Here is a 13,374-nt window from a genome sequence, read left to right as displayed (position 1 = left end):
ACAAAGTTACTAAATCACTTATGAAACCACTTAGCACTATTTAAAGAAAATTCTTTTTTTGGAAATACTGAATTGACAGCAAGGTGATCTGAGTGTCTCCCGCCATAACGCTTTCTATGTGCAAAACGTGCTTACGTTTGTATGTTTATTTCAAAAAAAAATTATTAATAATCATTAATTGTCAATTTCGTCATTAAATACTACACCAAATACAAAATAAACAGCACCATTAAATTTTTTGTAAAAAACTGGTTATTATGAAGTTATTTTAAAATTTGTAAGTTCAACCGTTTGGTTTCCTATAGCGAACAAAATAAACAAACTTTGTCTTTTATATATATAGATATATATATAGATATTTCAGGTTATGCAACAATATAAACGACACACCGGTGTTTACGTACACACATATATTGTTGATTCTTACTCTCGAAAATGTTCTACAATGTTAGTGAATAGGCGGGAATTTCGCAATACAGATTTAACACCATAAGTTATGTACATTTCTAAATATAAATTTAACTTAAACAAACATCGATATTAAAAAAGATATAGGATAGTAACTTAGTTTAACTTAATTATCAAAATACACAAAAATAAGAAATGATGTTTAGTTAACATGCCAGTCATTTTTTTAAGTTTCGAAAACAATTGTATTGTTTGTAAAGAAAATAACGCCTTTGGTTGCTTTACCGTGCTTCATTTGCTTGAACAAACTAATTCCAGTACATTTTAATTGAATAAAGATAAGGCATATGCATGCAGAATATAAAAAAAACCATCGCTTCTTTCTAAGACAATTCTCTTAATTAAATTATTTCTTTCCAAAACAGAAACTCCTTATGGCAATAGACGTTCCTTACTTTGATTTTGTACGTCAAAGCGGTTTTTGTTTCCTGTTTTATGTTATTCGTTTCCAGGAAAAAAACAAACTTAACTACAGTATATTCTAAATTACCGTCATCAGGAACAACATTTAACTCAAGTTTTCATGGCAAGTATTGATTTATAAATCTCATCGCAGCGCGAGCAAATGAGAAAAACACAATTTAGTCGACGTTAATGTAAACACAATACTTCTAAAATGTCTTAGGTTTCAATTAAACATTCTAAAATGCTACTATTGCATAAATTGAATGGCTTAGAAACTCTTTACGAAGCCTCATTTTTTTTTCTCCTGTCCCGGCTCTAGACGTCAGTGTTGCAGATTTGTCTCGTAACAAAACTTCCTCTTATGCATTCATTACTGCAGCTGAAGCTTGAGGCAACAATACTTTTATTAAACTGCTCACATTAATTAAACTGACTGCCATCTGTGGCCGGTTGCCATAGAAACACCAGCTCTCATGTTTATGTTTCCTGCAGAGCCAAACAGAACATGCGGGCAAAGTAAACACAGCCTCAATGGACCGCTGTTTTCTTAGATGCATTTGTTTTTCTTCCTCGCGTTGCGCAAACAACTTGGTATAAACTAGACTCGTCTCGAGCAGGCTTGTTCATAAAATTCAACGCAGTGTAAACATCCAAGTTGTTGGGGGGAGGGGGGTTGTTTCCATGGTAACTAAGCCGGATCAGCTGTGATGTCAACTACCGACGTTTTGTACGACTAAAACATCTTGTTAGTCTAAAAATATAATTGGAATAGTTCACCTGCTAAATACATAACACAGAAGTTCTCTTATATTACTAAAATTATATGCGCTGTTATAACGTGCTGCCCTCTATGATTGTGTAACCAATTTCTCTTAACGCACGTTTACAAATACCTCTTTTTTTTTGGTCATTGTGAATATATTCTGAAAATATCACACTAAGATAAATTTATATGATAAAAAAGATACATTATCGTCAATAGTCAAGTCTGGTTATATTATGTGAAATGCGCAAAAACGTTGTTAATTCAAGTAAACTTTCAGGTATATATATAGAAAATGCATGTGGACAGCAAAGTCATTTTTGGAGCAGAAACCAGGTAATTTCATTAATACATACGTATTTAAAATTGACCGTACCTTAGACTTGGCATAAACCTCATACATATTTTTAACGAAATAATGCAAAACATGTTTCTTTCAAAATATCACAACAATAAAATTGTCGAAATAATTATTTTTCCTAGAAACAAGCGAACACAGGACCAACTTCTAACTCTCAGGTATACATTGTTCTTTACTAAAACACCAAACATAATATGTCAAAACTGCAAGAACTTGTTTTTAAAGATCAAATCGACTCACATTTTGCTACTATATAAATGAATTATTTTGAATTATAACACATTTCTTCAAAAAAAATGATATATTATAGAGACAGTTGGAAGTTGATAATATTCATCAAACACACAGCGTGTTTAATATATGGTTAATTTATCATTTTGAATGATATATAAGACACGAAAACATTGGCAACTTAATTTTAGATGTGACCACCTTTTTCTTAGTTTTATATTATTTTAGCCTTTGTTTGTTTGTAATTAAGCACAAAGCTACACAATGGGCTATATGTGCAGAAATGCCGCTGTGCCACTGTGGGGCATTCTTTTCGGAGGTTATAAAATGATGGGCATATACAATTGTATGTATACTGAATCATGATTCCATCCACTTTCAAAGGAACATTTTTTTTTCTAAAAAGTTCAATCTCAAAATGTTTCACCATTAATTATCAAGTATCATCAAAATTTTGATTTGTTTGTTCTCAAGCTCAAAGCTTCGCACTGGGGTGTGCTCACCGTGGGTACCGAAATCGATTTTTAGCTATATACTTACAACTCAGCCATTGAAGCGAGGGGGGGGGGGGCGTAAAATAAAAATTTTTGAAATACCCATGAATATGTTGTAACGGTCAGGATAGTTGTTATCTAGTTGAGACTACATTTAAAGTAGCTCAGGTGAAAGGGCATCGGTCACATAGGACTCTTGTAAACCGAGGATCCAGGGTTCAAGCTCAGCTTGGACACAGCTCTTTACATCTTGATTCCTTATAATCAGAAAACTAACTAAACTGCTGAACAAAAATCTATCTTTACAAATATTATATGTCTCAGGTTTTCTATTTCTAATATCAATATTTATTCATCTTTTGTTTCCTGAACGTTTAATACCACATTTAAAGAAATGATTCGCTTTGTTTAAAACACCTTCTAGGATTACAGATCCCCAGAACATATCCATTCTAAACAACCTGAAAGGACCAAAATTGAAAGCATCTTGGATTCAAGACAGAGCGATTGTAATATGCAAAATTCATCTGAAAATTATATTTCTTATAAAATATGCCTTTATCAGTAAGATGTAGAAGAATTTTTCTTACAAGATGGATGACTTTAAGATAGTTCATCCATCTCAAAATTGATGGAAAATAAGAGATGACATTATAAACTTAATATAAACTCTAAATTTTTCTAGGTATAATATAAATGTAAAGATAGTTAATCTAAAAAAATAATAAATATTCCAAAGGGAAAAGAAGTCAAAACAACAACGAAAAACTTCAAACATACACGGTTATGCCAACCAGTGTAAAAAAATCTTTAAATAACAAATTACGAAGTAGGAATGGGAGCACCAAAAAGTAAGGAAACAGTGTAGAAATGGGCGGGATAACATTATAACACTTGGTGTTTTTGACACGGTGCAATCTCAAAGTGGGTGTGACCATCGTTCCGCCTATTCCTACTTCGTGTTTTATTCTGAACTTTGATCCAATTATAGACTTCAACTAAGTTTTATGAGTAGTTCATCTTTTCTAAATTCTCAATAAATTTAACATTTTCAAAAAGCATTACCGTATCTAACGTTACCTCTATTATTGTAGTAATGCTCTCTTCGCTGGGACAAAGACTTTTCAGATAACTATAATATCTCCCATAAGCAATGTATGACTATTGGAGCTTCCTGTCTCACTTTCGATAGCTTTTTTTTGTACTAAGTCTCGAAAGTGACTGAGCTTTAGACCTATCCTTCTCGTAGCTTTTCGTAGAGCTATCTCTCGACATTTCCTGGCTTTTGTTGATATTTTTGCTATAGTTTGTCTTCAATCTAGCCAGGGTGGCAGCCTTTTCTTTGGCTTGATTATTGGCTGAGGCTTGTTTCGCATATTCAGCATTACTGTATCTAATGTTATCTCTATTATTGTAGTAATGCTCTCTTCGCTGAAACAAAGACTTTTTAAGATTATCAACATAAGATTTTCTCCTTTCCTGTCATTTTGTTTCCTTAAAAGTCATATTTTAAAAATTGCACTGTTTCCAGTACAACCTTAAATGTCAATAAGTTACACTTAGTTTGATAATAATGCAAATGTGAGTTATACAACTTATCATTCTTGTTTTCAGTCCCGAGCACTCGATCAAAGCCGTGTCAGACTTCGGCAGTGGTAGCGTTCGGCTTCACATAGGAAACTCACGTCTTAGGTACCGACTGCTACGATAAAATTGCTTTGTCCAATACAGAACAATCGTGCTTATACCCACAAATTTGTGGTTTTGTGAAATTTTTGTTTTTACTCTACCGACTTTCTCAAGTACTTTAGTAACTTGTTACTCCGCATTTGGTTTGTTTTCTACTCAACAGTGTATGTGTAAAGTGTTTATTAAGTTTTGTTTACATGCTGTTTGCAGTGTGTTTGAGATTTTAATTTATGTTGCGCATATTGCACATCTGGCCCATTCCTACTATAAGTACTACTGTACTTACGATATTATGTTATTCAACGAACATGAAATTTACTTCGGTATTTGTAGTTAACAACTAGTGTTGTGTTTTCCATAAGAAAGGTATACTCTATTCTTTCTTTAATGTTACTTTTATTAACAGTATTAGTTAGAATGTTTAGTATATCTAGTTTTACAATTTTTAATTACTATTATACTTTTAGTGTAAAAATTATTTTACATAGTAAGCTTAGTATATGGATTGAGGACTTACCTAAATCTTTTAAGTTGGTCAAACCTTGTGAGATATTATCGGGTTTACAGCCAAAAATATCGTTAACAGAAAAAGTATCCAACTGACGAAACAATACATTCTAATTTTTATAAGAAAGAACGTAAGAAAAGCATTTTTAATTAGCTATACTCACTGCCGGTTTGATTTTTATTTTTGATCTACGTAGGTAGCTTTCTCTGACCGGAACTTAATGTTAATCATTAAATCAATACCCTTCACGTTAACTTTCCACACTATAATAAGTGCTGTCTATTTATCACTATAGATGATGAATTCTGTAATTTGATTTCATATTCTGTTACTGGGAACTAAATATTTGCTCTACTTTTCCCTATTGTTGCTGACAATTATTTTGTAATCTAGTTAACTGTGTACTATAACTTAGTATACTCTCACCATTGGTTAACACCAATATTATAAACTCTATCAATTACCAATGTTTAACGCCATGTTGATGATTGAATGCAAAGTTTGACACAATCACTAAAACATAAGGCGGTGTATTCAATTCAATTAATAAATGTTCAATTCTAGTAAAGTAAGTGATAACAAAATTTCAAGAAAATTTATATATTTGTTCAGATATTGACATCATCATAACGAGCGTTCTCTGTAGGACATAACGTTTCAAACCACAAAAGAAAAATATAAAACTATATTGCTAAGGTTATATATGAATATACATAATAAGACGTAACTTTCAATAGAAATGTACATAATAAATCATGTAACTTTCAATAGAAATGTACATAATAAATCATGTAACTTTCAATAGGAATGTACATAATAAATCATGTAACTTTCAATAGAAATGTACATAATAAAACATGTAACTTTCAATAGGAAGAAGAATAGTCAACTATTCGAAAGCGCTCGAGTTTTAAGTCGTATTTTAAGTCTATTACACTTTATATGTGATCCTTTGTGCTAACTCTTTTATATAAAAAAAACATAATAAAACATGTAACTTTTCTTGCCGCAATTATCATCTCAACACAGATAGAATAACTTCTTGCTTTTAAAACTGTTTGCTGTGAACACCATATTTAGTTAATACATACACACACACACATATTAACCACGAGACTTTAGACGCATAGGGTCGTGTAGCGCAAAGTTCATGGGCCGGCCCACACACAAGAGTAATAATAGGAGCTATTTCTTAAAAAATAAACTTGCTCGGCTGTAGTTTTATTTGGCAGTAGTCAAAATCCATGCAAAAGATTCACTCAAAAAGAAATGTAACATTGTTTAACTGAACACAAAGGTGGAAGTAAGCATTACGTTTAACGATATCGCGTGAGAATAAATCATTATTCATGTTAAAGAAAATTATATAGAAGGTTATGGAATAAGATGCAAACAATGATGCTTATCATAAAGATAAAAAATTAAAACCTAAGCTAGGAATGTTTAAATTCTGCTTTGTCGACGTATAAAACACTTAACAACAACTAACTGTGCTGTTAATGAATGAATGTTAATAAATTTAATGAATACAGGAGTGTTCGGATATGATACGATATAATCAATGATCTTATTAGTGCATTACTGAGTTTTAATAGACGATTCTATTCCCGTAAGTTACTAATTATTATACCCATAAACTGGTTCCACCATGACACATAGATCAAGCAACCAGAAAGCCCTCATTAATAGTAACTAAATCATAGATAGCTGCGTGACGTTATGATAAAAGTATTACCTAACGAATTGTAATATTCGTGAATTTATTCAAGAGGATGAAAATATCATAGTGCATATTCGTTTGTCATGACTGCATATGACAACCACTTAGTTGTTACTAAGGCGCAGCAGGTACTATAATAAATAATATACCCAATAACGATATACAAGCTTTTTCTTATTAGGTAGATTTGTGTGTAAAGGAGAGATTTCATAGCAATTTTTATGTTGTGCCTTGTTCTATGAAATTGTTTAACTAACCTACAAATACGTTTAATCCACAACCGATACAAAAAACCTATTTTTCAGTTAATATAATTACAAATATATTAAAAATTGTAACTTTCATGAAAACTCAATACGTTTTTGTGATTCCATATTTTTAGAAACAGTTCTTTCTCCCAGTAAATCTGCCATCAGAATAACATTCGCACTTTAAAATGTCGGTATCCTAATCGTTATTAATATTTCTATTGCAATATGATATTGTTATTATTGACAAATTTTTACCCTCAAACCAATAGTGTTATAAAACGTACGATAAAATTTTTACTAGCATATATTGTTTAAGCTTTATAAGGTACAGTATGTGTAAAGAGCCATGAACGCTGTTACTCTTTCACGACTTTTAACCTCCTTCAACTGGTTCTGTAGCTTTTAAACTGCTATTCAGAATTAAACTGAATTATAGAAATAAAAATATATAAAACTCTGTAGAATAATCCCACAAAAATAACCATAAAATAACAAAAGCAACATGCAATAAGTTACATCAACGTAATTAAGCATTGTCGTATATGATCAATAGACATAAATATATATTTTGTTATAAAATATTTTTATGAAATAACCATTAAGTGCCCACAATAAGTATTATAGCATGGAAGGTGACCCAAGAAATGAAAACTATATTTGAACAAAGTCACATAACCAAATTATTTACCTTATGATCAGGAATTCTCTACTTTTCTACTTATGATGCAACGTTTCTAAGTAAGTCTTTCCTGAAGTTTATTATTAGACAAAACATACGTCTGCAGCACGCGGTGCCATACAAAAGTATCTTCTAGTATAGCAGGACAAGAACAAAATAAAACTATTTGAGTTATCAATTCTTTAGTTACTTCACCTCTGGGAACACGGAGATTACCTCATAGCCATCCAGAATTAGCTTGAGTCCCGAGGGGCCGATATTACATCAACAACCTAAAGAAGACTCTCTTCCTTCATCCCCATGGCAACCGACTCCCTCTGGGTTCCTTGTTTACAACATATTCTGTTTACTCCCCAGAGTCCACACACACACACACATAGATATGGCAACTTGCCCTTGTTACTATAGCAACAACATCAAATATAGCTATTAAATGTGGTAGTATGTTTACTTGTGAAAGCACAAGCAATTGACAGTCTTTCCAGATTGTGTTGTCATGGCGACGAAGGGCGATTTTTGCAACAAAATCCACACGCGAACGAAAGAATACAAACGTGAGGAAATTTCTACATTCCTTTAACAAGATATGCGTACTTATGCTAAATGTCGGCCATGAGTAAGAGGAAAGTTAGAAACCTGCGATGAATTTCCTACCGTTCAATTTGAAGGTGACATTATAACTTATATTTTTTACAATTCATCAAAAGTATTTTTAAATAGATTTTTACAGAACTGAAATTTATTTTCTTTAAATATGAAAATCATCAGAGATTAAAGATAGCTCACTCAAGATACATATTGTTATTAATGTTATTTAGCTTGCAGTATATTTTCTGCTTAAGAGTACTCATTACAATACAAAATTTTTGTTCTAACAACAGTAAAGTTATGTCGGCCTTCGATATAAGTCTACGACAGAAATGACTTAGGTTCGAATCAAATTTGGGGTTTTCTTTCATTGTATATTAAGTACAACACAAAATACTATGAGGAGAATCAAAATAAGAAGCTCTGTCGAGTAAAACTAATTTATTAAAATGAATAGTTTCAAGAAAACTGATAAAAAAGACTGAAACAAAGTTATATTATAAATATTAACTATAAAAACAGGAGCAATATTTAGTAAATTTGAGAAAAAGAAAGCAACACAGAAAAATTACACTAAAGTGTATTATTAGTATTATTATCATTAAGGAGAAGTAAGAGCAAAAACATTTAATAACCTGGAAAAGGGAAGTAGAAAGTCCAAAAATCAAGAGTAGAGACAGTACTAATCATAAGTTAATAAATGAAATAAAAACAATGAGAGCAGATATATTAAAAGGAATCAAAACGTATATCACATAAGAACGATTTTTAGAAAAAAGTATCAAGTAACGTTAATTTCTAAAAGAACAGAATGATAAACGAGAATCAAGGTTCAAAAATAATTTAGATATTAGAATTTAAATCATAAACGAGATTAATTAAAACGCCTCTAGTGTTTGGGTAAAGCTACGTCGAGTGCACCGAAATGATGTGGATTCGAATTCATCTCAGTATACAAATTTCATTACTTACAATAAGTTATTCATCAATGAAGTCATGGGAACTTGACCTTTAAAGGCTTTAAGAAAATCGCACACAAAGTTATATGAAAAACATTAAATAACAAATTTTTGAAAAGAAAATGTTGGTTATGTTAAAGAGTTAACCTCTATTGTCTTGGATATATATATATGTCGCCTCTTAGAGCACCGCAATGCGAGCTTGAAATTTTGTATCACTGTAAATGAAGGTATTCCATATCAAACTTCCCAAAGTTTGCTAGTTTCAAGTTTGAGATAAGTAATGCAATATTAAAACGTGTCCCTTTGTTTTTTATAGTGTATATAAAAATATTCAATGCGGCTTTGGGAAAGTTGTATTTTTCTATAAAGTGACAGATAAAAGTTAAAAAAATCTGACAGGGTAAATTTACGTCGAAAATGGTAATGTAGACAAATAATAGAGTTTAAAAAGGAATTTAAATACGATATAAAATCTTATAATTCCAGGAAATATTTATTTATATTATCCTACGTTCCTTAGGGGTATAATGCCGTTATTACTGTTCTCAAATATGTTTTCTGACATTCGATTAAGCACTACATCAAATCAATTTAAACAAGGTTTAATCGAGCATAGCGTTAAACAAAGATACGAAGCTTAACTACAGACTTAGAAAAGATAACATCGAACGTGATATTAAGAAAGTACTTAGTTTAAAATGCTAAGTTATACAAGGTTAATGTTGAATTTCATGTTTCATAAATATGAATAAAATTAACGGCGAAAATGATGAACACAGAGAAAGAGCTTAAAAACAAAATCAACACAATCAAAATTAAATTAGGTTTTATTTAGGAACTTAATGAGAATTTCAAGAAATTACCTAACTATACAGTTTTATAAAAACAGAAATTGAATCAGTTTTAATATTTACACACAGCGACCTCAAACAAGTTATTTTAAATCTCATTATTCAGTTTATATAAGTTTTAGCGCCCCTCAACGGAACACTCACAGGACTACAAACTTTAAAATTCTTTAAAATTAAATCTTATTTAAAACACATTTCAGACTGAACAAAAAATAAAATAAAATATTTCACTGCTAGTTAATATTTGAATACTAAAATTAATTCTACTTAAAGTAAAAAAAAAAAATCTCAACATATATTAAAAGTTGTTGTTGGGTTTTTAATGCCAAGCTACACAATGGGCTATCTGCGCTCTGTTCATCGCATTAAATCGAGCCCCAAATTTTAGCGTTGTAAGTCCAAAGACATACAGCACCTTGCAAATATATTCACTTCCACCAATAATGCCACATTTTGATGAAATACAAATAATGTAAACAGATTGTTTTTATTCAAAATAATGATGAAACTTAACACTGTTATGTGTGAAGGAGGTTGAATGTCAACAAAACCTGCATAGAAAATATATAAATTGAAATTTGCTGATTGCATAAGTATTCAGCCCCCTAAGTACTTGGTGGAAACACTTTTGGCAGCAATTATTACTGTAAGTCGTTTTGGAGAGGTCTCTACCAGCTTTGCATAATGGGATGGTGTAATTTTTGCCCGTTCTTCCTGGAACAATTGCTCCAATTCTGACAAGTTCGTTGGGATTATTGATGGACTGCAATCTTCAAGTCTCGCCAGAAATTTTCTATAGGATTCAAATCAGGACTTTGACTGCGCCACTCCAGGACATTCACTTTCTTATTTTTAAACCACTCCTGTGTGGTTTCGGTCTTGTGCTTGGGGAAATTGTCCAGCTGAAATGTGAATTTTCTACCCAGTTTTAGATTCTTGGCTAATTCAAGCAGGTTTTCCTCTAGGATTCGCCTGTACTTTACACCATCCATCTTCCCCCTCAATCCTGACAAGCTTCCTAGTCCCTGCTGATGAGAAGCATCCCCATAACATGATGCAGCCACCACCATGCTCGACAGTTAGTGTTGACTGGATAATGTGCTGTGTTGGGCTTGCGCCAGACGTAACGTTTTGTTTGAATTTAGACCAAAAAAATTCAATTTTTGTCTGTATGACCACAAACTCTTCTGCCACATGTCTGCAATATCATTTACATGCTTTGTCGCAAACTCCATAGGAGATTTAAGATAATTATTTTTCAGTAATGGCTTCTTTCTTGCCACTCTCCCATACAGGCCACCTTTATGTATGGACCGGGATATTGTCGACGTATGAACACTGAATCCATCTCAGATAAGGGACTTTGCAAATTTTTCAAAGTCACTGTTGGCTTCACAGTAGCATTCCTAACCAGTTTCATGCTTGTTCGGCTCCTTAGTTTGGAAGAGCGGCCTAATCTGGGTAGTGACTGGGTGGTATGAAGCACATTCCACTTCTTAATGATGAACTTCACAGTACTCAAAGGGATAACCTTCTACTGATCTGTGCTTCTCTACCACTTTATCCCTGACTTGTTTAGAAAGTTACTTGGTTTTCATGGTTGGTTTGTCGTATCGCTATGTGAATTGTGGCTTCAACTTTGATTACACACAGACAGAGACCATTACACTAATTTTGTGACCTTTCAAACTAATCTTTTGCACCTAAACTGACTTAGGGTTGCCGTAGCAGAGGGGTTGAATACATAAGCAATTGAGAATATTCTTTTTTTTAATCTAACTTTACTTACATAATATCAGCATTTTATTAGCTTTTCCAGTTTGGAGTAGATTGTGTATATTCTAAGTATAAAGTCCCATTTGAAAGAATCATGATTTCAAGTTCAGATGGCAATAAAATGTGGAAATTTGCAGGGGTGGTGAATACTTTTGCAAGGCACAGTGCGCTGACCCACTGGAGGACTATATTAATTTTTTCCGGCTGAAGATGTTTCAATATATCAAAGAATGCTTATTGAAGTTTCTCGTCCCGTACACGAACAAATATTTTTAAACAGTTAAATGCGTGTCCATGATGTTTGACACTTTACAACTTATACATATTCTGTAAAAATGTTGGAATACTTCTATTATTAGACACAATTTTGGTAAATTACATTTTAAATAAACTTCTTTTTCAATAAACGTATGACAATTGTTGCATGACGCAGTAACTTAATAGGTTAAGACATCTATCTACTCTATAAGCTGAATTAAAGATTTAAATACCGATGTACCACTTTTAAAATTTCTATGTAATGATTGAAGTACAAGCTACAATTTTGTACAACAAGTACTCTTACTTACGCGAACCATGTTATTCACTGGCTCATTATTCCAGATATTTAACTTGAAATGTTTCTAGTATTTGGTATTTTCAATCTGAACGTCTCCTTATTTAACTGGTTATGTACAGGTCTACTCTTAACCGAAGATAATTGGTTGTCACGATTATAACCCCATCATAGCTGAAAGTGCGGAACATGTTCAGCGGAAACTTCCATCCAGAACTTTGAGCTTTTCGAAAAGTAGCCCGGCACGCTAACCACCAGGCTACATCTGAGCCAGAAATGATTCTCTTTATGCTGACATGATATATTAGATATTTAATACGTATTTCCTAATGTTATTAAGAATAACAGAAATAATACTTTGAGAAAGCAGTGCTGACGCCAGTAATGATGCTGCGGAATATCCTGCGAGTCTGTGATATTCCTGAGCACTGTGCACTATATATATAAAACTGACCACAATATTACCCTATCACGGTCATAATTATATATTCTATGGGGAAGTTTCATTAATGTCAGCATCGTTATCAAAAATGGGATGCAAGTACGCTCATGTTCAATTTATGTGGCATTTTTATATATTCTGTTATCATTCAAGATATTAAAACATCGCTTAGTGACCACACAAAGACAATTTTTAGGGCACTTCCTAATGACCTATATACAAGGCCTGTGAGAAAAGTATCCGACCTTTGGCCGGGGAATAAAAACTGGCATACCTGGAGCGTTGGAAACCTAATTACCCTCAACGTAGTCTCCTTGGGACTCCACACACTTCTCCCAGCGGTGCCGCCATTGTTGGAAGCATTCCGAGAAAGCCTCTTTCGAAATGGAGTTTAGCTCGGCTGTCGTTGCAGCCATTATGTCCTCTCTTGTCTGAAATCGCGTTACCCTTGCGACTTCTGGCTGTTCCCCAAACTCAAGAAGCCATTGAAAGGAACGCGATTTCAGACAAGAGAGGACATTATGGCTGCAACGACAGAGGAAGCCATATCAGGAGAGTAAGGAGCCTGTTGAACCACGTCACCAAGCCCAAAGAAGGCCCGCCAAGTGTGCAGCAACGTCAAAGTGATGC

At 32.7% G+C, this 13,374-nt stretch overlaps 1 protein-coding gene across 2 annotated transcripts in view; it reads right to left on the bottom strand.

The window, feature by feature from the left end:
- The window catches only part of LOC106460540 (forkhead box protein P1-like), a 147,591-nt gene that overhangs the window by 107,030 nt on the left and 27,187 nt on the right, over positions 1-13,374 (bottom strand). The window contains exon 1 of one of the 2 annotated variants that reach the window (XM_013920257.2): positions 7,579-7,647. The exons of the other annotated variant lie outside the window; for it this stretch is intronic. The gene's annotated coding sequence lies outside the window, so the exon portion shown is untranslated. Of the gene's footprint in view, positions 1-7,578; positions 7,648-13,374 lie in introns of those variants that run through there. 2 annotated transcript variants of the gene reach the window in all.

The sequence above is a fragment of the Limulus polyphemus genome, unplaced genomic scaffold, assembly GCF_000517525.1.
Source record: "Limulus polyphemus unplaced genomic scaffold, Limulus_polyphemus-2.1.2 Scaffold791, whole genome shotgun sequence".
Classification (NCBI taxonomy): domain Eukaryota; kingdom Metazoa; phylum Arthropoda; class Merostomata; order Xiphosura; family Limulidae; genus Limulus; species Limulus polyphemus.
The sequence above is the reverse complement of the archived record's forward strand: the minus strand, read 5'-3'. Positions and strand labels throughout refer to the sequence as shown.